At 37.9% G+C, this 9,131-nt stretch overlaps 2 pseudogenes; one reads left to right on the forward strand and one right to left on the reverse strand.

Annotated features, from left to right (window-relative positions):
- Window positions 1-626: 626 nt before the first annotated feature.
- Window positions 627-3,323, reverse strand: LOC106306778 (annotated as a pseudogene).
- Window positions 3,324-7,012: 3,689 nt separating this feature from the next.
- LOC106306787 overlaps window positions 7,013-9,131 on the forward strand; it is an 8,167-nt pseudogene continuing 6,048 nt past the window's right edge.

Genomic DNA, 9,131 nt, shown 5'->3' on the forward strand with positions numbered 1-9,131 from the left:
AAGATCCCAGGAAGCAAGAATCCGGCAGACATGTTGACGAAGGCCGTGCCGTATGATAAGCTGAGGTTGTGTGCAACCTCAGTTGGCTTGTTGGAGTAACAAGCTGAGAAGACCTGCTACATTGATCAAGGTGTGAAGGCAGATTGAAATCAGTCTTCAAGTGGAAGATTGTTAAATCACGTTGTGATGATGGTCGGTATGGACGGTGACGTTAGGCGGCTGAAATTGTTGACGTTGGTTTTGTCAGAGATTATGAGCTCACAAAACACCTTTCTTCCTGCTTATAAAAGGAGAGTTATGGTGAACCATTTCATTCATCCCAAAGCAAGAAAACACAGAGAGAACGAAGAAAGAAAAGAAGAGAAGAAAAAAAATTCTCACAAAAAATCTTCTTTAAGAAATTAGGAGTAATTTTTGAGTGTATTTGAGATCGGGGTGTGAGTTGAGAGCTTGTAAAAATTTCCCGGGTTGGTAATAAAAGATCTGTAGCAGGTCCAGGGATGTAGGCAACATTGGCCGAACTCCGTTAACAATTTTGTATGTGTGCTCTTTTCCCGCTCCCATAAATTCTGGTTTACCGCAAAATTTGACCGCACATTTCCTAACACCAAGTTACTTCACTAGGTTTCATTATTATACTCGGTTTATGAAAGAATATGTATATATTAAACATTAGCCTGCCCATCAACGAGGACTAACACACGTAATCGATACATCATTTACAGAACAAGCAATGGACATGCAAGTGGACGGACCAGGCTGAAAGCTCTCAGATAATGGGATATTCTCTGATCTGACTCTAAAGAAAAACCCAGGAGCTTGGGGCACAGGCAGTGTAATTGAAGTATTAGTGAGCATCTGAAATATTGTGAACATGCTTGGACGATCTGTTGGTTTTTCTTGAACGCATAATAACCCAATATGAACGCATCTGATGACTTCATACTTATCATAGTTAACTCCTATGACCGGATCTACAAGTTCCATCAATGAATCATTGTTCCAAAGCCTCCATACCTGTTTATTCGTTTCCCAAGAAACTAGTGTTCAGCGCAACAATCATTACTATATATGAAGTAGCAAATTGTGAGATATGTGGAAATTTACTAACATATGTAACCAAGTTGCCTGTTGAACCATCTATCTCGTGGAAGCTACTATTCTTTTTGCCACCAATAATCTCCAGAATCAATACTCCAAAACTATACACATCTGACTTCGTTGAGAACTGCCCATTCGCTACATATTCGGGTGGCATGTAACCGCTGCAAAATACATAGTATATAACTTTCTGTTTTATCAACAGCAATAGAGAATGCATATTATAACTAAAAGGACAATTACTTACAATGTTCCAACAACTCTTCTTGTGTTATCTTCGGTTTGGTCCATTTTGAAATTCCTAGCCATACCAAAATCCGCAATTTTTGGGTTCATATCCGCATCTAAGAGAATATTGCTGGCTTTGAGATCACGGTGTATGATTGTCAGCCGCGAATCTTGATGAAGATACAAAATCCCTCGAGTTATCCCTCCAATGATCTTGTATCGTCTTGTCCAATCCAATTGGCTCCTCTTTGTGGAGTCTGCACATCTCAGCAGTCGACCCGTCTATGAGATCAAGAACTAATGTATCAGATAACTAAATCCTATCATATGTTTGTTTTTCTTACCACCAAAGAGGAAGTAGTTAAGACTCTTGATGGGCAAAAACTCATAGACTAATATCTTCTCGTCTCCTTGGACACAAAACCCAAGAAGCCTAACAAGATTTCTATGTTGAAGTTTAGCTACAAGAAGCACCTCATTCTTGAATTCTCTTTCACCTTGTCCTGAAGTTTTAGATAGTCTTTTCACAGCAATCTCTGTTCCATTTAGAAACGTTCCCTGCACGTTACACAATTCATCAGTATATATTTATTTGCTTTCTCATCAAGTTTCTAACACAAAGTAGTTAAATACTTGAGACAAACACTATACCTTGTAAACTTCACCAAACCCACCATGACCAAGCTTGTTAGTACTATGAAAATTACTTGTTGCAGCTTCGATAGCTTCATAATCAAATTGAAGTGAACCTGAAGTTGTAATATCATCCCCAGCTGCAAAAAGAATTTACACAGGGTATTACATAACCGGAGAGTTTCCAAGGGTCACTATATTTCTACATCAACTTCGTATCTCTTTACCATTATCTGGCGGTGCAGTATTGTAAGTCTTATTTAATCTCTTTGCAGTAGAGAAATAACCGTCTGAGAAGAACATATAAAGATTTATAAGAACTTATTGAATCTATAAGTATTGAACCAAAACACGAGTAAACTCACTTTCAGTAGTAAATGCTTTGTACGATTTTCTCCTCCTCCAAATTCCAAATCCTAGAGAAAGCAATAAGATAGGAACAATGACAATTGCCACAATAGTTCCTGTAGAAACACCTTTGCCATCTGCACGAACCCACATCACCATTGATTGGGATTAACGGAACAAAAAAAAACTTCATTCATGGTTTTCTTTTTAACCTACGAACAACAAAGATTAATGATACATGATCTTACCCTTTTCACGACGAGGACTGTTATCGAAAAGTTCCAAGAACGGAAAAAACTCCCATCGAACGAAACAACTCGGCCTCGAAATAATACCTCCTTGTCTCCCAGAGCAACATGATCTATACTCGATCACATTTTCTTCTAGACACTTGGTGCAGTTTTCAATAGATAAGTCTCTACTGCATTGCACAAACCCGTATATATTGGTGTTGGAAGACTCGAGTGTTTGTGTTCCGGCTGCGTAGTACAAAGAAGGAACATCGTCTATTAAACCAATCATCAAAGCCTCCAATGTCGTATCGAAGTCCGTAGCGTTAGGTTGAAAATCTCTTGTATTGTATCCATCCCGTATAATTTCCAAATCGGCGATCCGTAAAACGAGCGGTTTGAGTAGCGTACAAGACAAAGTGCAGTTCTATAAATCCTCCAGTCTATAGCTTCTATCTGAGTAGTACAATTCTGCACCAAACCATTAGAGGCAGCCATGATACAATCAAAACAAGATCGTTCTTCAGTACCTGGGACACACATCCCTAAACCGTATACTCTGTTCGGATCTTGTCCGGTAGCCGACGTGGTATAGAAGCCATCGTTGGCTGTGACGTTAGAAGGAAGGGAGGAGAGCATGACTCGGCGGTTTACGTCGTAAGTTCCATTGGGTGGGAAGAAACCAGATCTGTTAAAGCAAGTATTTGCGTAGACAGAGTTTATGAGCACAAACCAGAAGGATACTAATAAGTTGACCATTTTTTTTCTTTCATATAATTGTGTTTGAATGTCTTAAAATGAAACCTCGAGTCTTGAAGATATAATTTTTCAGGCATGGATTTTCAACTTTGATTTCAATCTCTTTGTGCTGTACAAAACTGAAAAAATCTTCATTGAATTTCCTCAAGTTGACTTTGTTGAACAGTTGAAGGCTCTGTTATCACCGTGACTAGGTCTTATTGTTTGATTCGTTAACCACCTTGAGTTAAACCAAAGTCATTAATTTGGTCAATTAATTATGGTTACACAGTTACCGGTCCAGATGAAATAAGTAGGCATCCTGAGGGTAATCTCACTCTTTTCATTTATATTCGGCACATAACCAAATCTTGTCGCAGCCTAGTATGCTATACTGAAAAGAAAAGAGATTATACAAAACCTTTGTAAAGAACATCAAACTATACAATCGGGGTTTTAGGCTAGTGGAAGCGGGAGGTTGGTCCTGTTGTGTGTCGTGTCTCTGGTATTAACAAATGTTGGTTCCGGTTCTTTTTTGTATACGAATTTATGAAAACCCCTTAGTGGTCAAGGAGTGTAGAAAAAACAAAGAATATGTTAGAAACCTGGACTTCACTTTTGAGAGAGCAAACGTTTTAGCACGTGAACCCTAGAATTGTTTGATAAAAATTGAAAAGAACTTTTTTTTTTGGAATTACAGATGTAGGTTCTCATGGTCCAGTCCGAACGGTAAGGGCAGCGACGCTGCTCCTGTACGTTAACGCATGGGATGAGACTGTAACATCCGGTTTGTGGTACATGGAAAAGTTTTTAAAAAATTGATTTTGCTATCTATATCTTCACTTAATTTTTTCCGTCACACATCCGTTTATAACTCTAGAGTTATCAGACCAAAACACGGAGAAATATCATGTGGTGATTGCAGGGTCTGTAAACATGACTTTCGTGCTTCCAAAAAATTAACATACCGTCCATCGGACGGGATGGACTCACGGGCTGAGAGAGCGCGTGTGAGAGGTCCATTAGCCATGGCGGTTGAGACGTTATAAATAATATTGGAGCTGAACCCAGACGAGTGTAGAATCAGTGAGGGCTCACACTAATATGGGTAACGATTTTAGGCGCAACGGAAAACGTTGCGTTCTTTGAGAATGAGTGAATTATAGTATCTCGGTTTGTGGTATATGGAAAGGATTAAGAGAATTGATTTGGCTACCTATCTCACCAAAGTGCATTTACTTTTTCCGTCACACATTCGTTTAAAACTCTAGAGTAAAGCATGCTTGCGCAGGAGTAGTGGAAGGATATGTTATAGGGAAGTGATTCATGAAATCGTGCGAGTGAGGCCAAAACACATAAAAAGTTATGTGGTGATTGCAGGATCCGTAAGTATGACTTTCGAACCTTCAAAATATTAACACACCGCTCGTCGCAAGAAATGGAGTCCATGGGCCGAGAGAGCAGACGTTGGAGGTCCATTAGCCGTGGGTGGTTGAAGCGTTACAGAGACGTTCGCCGAGACTTTCTTTGTGAAAAATGCTCATATTAATCTGTACACATACCCTTTAACGTTTTGCAACCACCAAATATTTCATATCGCCCCCCCCCCCCCCCCAAAACGTGTTCGTTCGATTTTTTTGGAGAGAAATCGCTTCCTTTTTTATTGTCAAATTGTGTCTTGTTCACAAAGAAGACAAGGAAATCTACATAAAGGATGCCTACTTTTTAAAATAAAATAAGGAAGTTAATATATGATTTTTTATGGATTAGTATGTGGTATCTCAAGCTAATGGAATAACCCAAAGTAATTCAGACTAATTTTTAAAGAGAAAGAATGGTAGTGAAGTACTTTCCACAACATAGGAGGAGGTGAGAGTTGTGCGCCGACAACATGGCCTTACTAGTTTTTGATGGCTCAAATCTGGACGCCGGAGTGGATTTCCCCCTACATTGGATGCCAAATTTGCAAACCGTTGTGAGAGAAGGTATGTTTGCGGTGGTTGACGGTATGGATCTTCCGGTGGTCTTTTCATACAGAGATTAACAGATCTGAAGAGCGGAGGAGGCCAGACATGGAGGATGGAAAGGATTGAGCAGGAAAGAGAGGTGTCGCCGGTGGACGCTTGTCCTCTCAAACTTTGTAGAAACAGATTTGGTCGAGTGGATTCCCACCTACATTGGTCGCCGGATTAACATAAGTTGTTGAGAAGAGGTTTGGTTGCGGTGGTTGAAAGTGAGGGTCTTCAGACGATTGATGTGCTTACGAAAAGATGGAAGGCGATGTTGGGAAGGATCTTCTAGCCGGAGAAGCACGTAGGTGGGGAAGTTGAGATATATAGATCCAGGGGTTTGACAGACAGATCTGAAACATAGTGGAGACGGGGTGGCAAAGGTAATACAACAAGCACCAAAAGCAACTAGCGTCACTATCTGGGATTCTCCAGAGAACAACATAGTCGAAGAATCCTTCAACCTAGAGAGGACCACCGGAGCTCCAATGGACAGAAACTTTGGACTTGAACAGAGGAACATAGAGCGAAAAGGTTGGTAGAGGCGACGCCGGCGAGCCATGGTTTCATCTAAGAACATCCTCGATAGTCGGAACTGGCAGGTACTATTAGGGTGAACTTTTTACTTTGGATTTCCTTATTATGATTTAGATATATATGTATATATATAATATGTTATAAAACTGATTTTAGATAAAATTTGCATTTGTAAATATAATTTATAGAAATCTTCTCCTACACAATAATAGGAAACTAGGTGTCTTCTTGCTCCATGTGCAGTAAAAAATTTAAAATATTTTTTTAACAGATAAATATAAATTATATTTTAAAATAAAATTTTATTAATATTGTAAATTTTCTTTTTCGTATCAATATTTTAATATAAATTTGATTTAATTAAACATAAAAATTATATTTAAGAATATGCATGTATATATTTGAAATTATAATCTTAGATAGATTTTTCTATCTATTTATTTTAATTAAATATATTAAATAAATTTGTAAAAGTGCATAATTACCAAAAATTAAAATTAAAAAATATTTATAAAATTTGTAGATATATAAAAAAATAATGATTTTACGATTAAATTTTTATAATTTTCTAAAAAAAATTGTATACATTTTTGGAAATTTTTGTAATAAAATTGTATAATTTAAAAAATATATAATTAAATTATATTTCGAAATTAATAATGCCATATTTGAATATATTTATTTAATAATGATTTATGAGTTATTCCCATATCCAAAAAAAAATTCTAAAAATATAAATTGACATAAATGTAATATATGAGTTATTACTGTATTTTAAAAAGTTCATCAAAAATATAAATTAACATTAAATGCAATTATCCATGACGTATTAAGCTATAAGACATGTCATCAATTTCAGTAGCCTTGTCATATTTATTTTGTAAAATTGATTGTATAAAGAACATGTGTCAAAATCACTTATCAAATATAGTCTAGGTATATTTTAGAGCATTTTCTCTATTTTTCATTCTAACAGCATCTTCTACCTATTGCTATTTTCATCTGTATAATAGCATTTACAGGTAAAATGGATCCAAACCCATTTAAAGATTGTTATTATAGAGTTATCTCTATTTTAGAGATGAAAATAACCAATTACATTGGAGATGGTCGAAATTTGGAATATAAATTCTCTAACATATTCCTATATATCGTATAGATTCCCACGGATGAGAAACACAACTCAAGCAAGCCCAGCTATGTCTTCTCCCACCACTTTCGTCATCCTTTTCCTTTTCTCGTTTCTCACTAGCTTCAGAGCTTCTGCTCAAGATCCTACTTACGTATACCATTCTGTCCAAACACAACGACTTTCTCCAGAAACAGCACTTACTTCACCAATCTCAGAACCCTTCTCTCTCTTCCCGCAACGCCTCTTACTCTACCGGATAAGCGCCACATCGGGACGAGCCCCCGACAGAGTCACCGGACTTTTCCTCTGCTGCGGAGATATCAAGCAGGAAGATTGCCGTAGCTGCGTGTGCCGTAAATGCAACCTTATATCGGTGTCCGAACGAGGGAGAGATGACTCTCTATTAGGAAGAGTGTATGCTAAGGTACTCTAACGGGAATATTCTCTCGACCCTGAACACCAATGGAGAATTTATCATGTCTAACACCAGTAATGTTACAAGGAACCAGATTGAGTTCAAAGATCTGGTCTTGTCCGCAATGAACCAAACCGCCACCATGGCATCGAACAGTTCTCAAAAATTCGATGCAAGAAAGGCCTACTTCAATGCGTTCCAGGATTTGTACGCACTGGTTCAGTGCACTCCTGATCTGACTAGCCAAGAATGTTTCCACTGTCTAAATTGGACCATCAATCGATTGCCCATTCATAGAGTCGCGGGAAGAATTTTTGTTCCGAGCTGTAATTCAAGATTTGAGCTTTACTCGTTTTACAATGAATCCGCTGTTCCAACAAGTCAACAGCAACTCGATTCAGCTCCTCCTCCACCGCCGCAAATTTCAATTCCTTCACCACTTCCGGGTCCGGACATTCTCTATTCCTTTGATTAGCTAAAACAACAGTTAAGATGTCGTGACTGCATACAGATAGTTATATCAATACTACAGGAGGAGGCGGAAACTCCACTGTCGTAATCATCGCTGTTGTTGTTCCGATCAGTGTTATTTTTCTGCTTCTGGTAGCTGTTTATACTTTCCGGGCTAAGAGAGAAAAGACAGTTTATGAGACGGAACCACTAGCTGGTAAAGGTTCTTGTACTCCAGTGACAAAGCTACCTTCTCAGTTCGAATGAAAATATCTTTCTGTGTGTTTCCCCCTTAATTAAGCTGTTGAAGTTGTTTCTACAGATGGGGAAGATATTACAACCGCAGGCTCACTTCAGTTTGATTTTAAAGCAATCAAGGCAGCAACCGATAAGTTTTCCGAAGGCAACAAACTCGGTCAAGGTGGTTTTGGCCAAGTCTACAAGGTATTATTAACCCACTACATACGTATTCCTTTATATTCCAAAACTAGAACTAGTTGAAAATAGGTTCTAGTGCATGAGAAGGCTCATTACTTCTTATGGGCCCATTAGAATTTCTTGAGTGGATCTCTTTGGTGAGCAATTTCCCTTTATGTTATGCATGCTATATAAGTATAATGAGACTCTCTAGAGACTTGTTTAACTCATGGTTAGGATGCATGGTGACCTCTCCCATAGGCTCCGCTAGGCTGGTTTCCATGTTTTCATCATCAAGTGGCTTGATAAAGCAAATCTTTGGTCAATACAATGTTTTTTTTCATCCATAGTTGACGACATAATAGACAGACGAAGATTGACACTAACAGATTTTAAGTTAGGGGATATTCATTAAAAATAAAGAGGAGTTTTCTTACGACTGATCTTCAGTTGAGAAGATATACTATTAAAACATGTATTTTTCCTTTAGCCAAAATGCAGCATTTTCATTTAACAATTTCCATCCTTATTTGACGACAGACTAGACAGAGGGAGATTGACTTAACGAATTTCACGTTGAAAAGTTTATTTGTTAGAAAGATAGTTAATGAGTTTAATTTCTTACAATTTATCTTTAGTTGATATGTGTTAGTATTAATCACAATACTAACAGGAGAATAAGGTGAATGGTGAGAGTATCCACGCCAGTTAAAAAAATCAGCCTATCAGAAGGCTTTGTTTCGCCATGTCATGCAAGATTCAGTCGACTAAGTTTGGTCATGGGCCATCCGTGTGTTCTTAAAAAAATTCACTATGACCCATATCAAGCCCATATCTCTTCGTCTAGCGTTAACCTAATTTTCTCCAAAGCAATTGATCGCCCCCACCCCCAC

Source organism: Brassica oleracea, chromosome C1, assembly GCF_000695525.1.
Source record: "Brassica oleracea var. oleracea cultivar TO1000 chromosome C1, BOL, whole genome shotgun sequence".
Lineage (NCBI taxonomy): Eukaryota > Viridiplantae > Streptophyta > Magnoliopsida > Brassicales > Brassicaceae > Brassica > Brassica oleracea.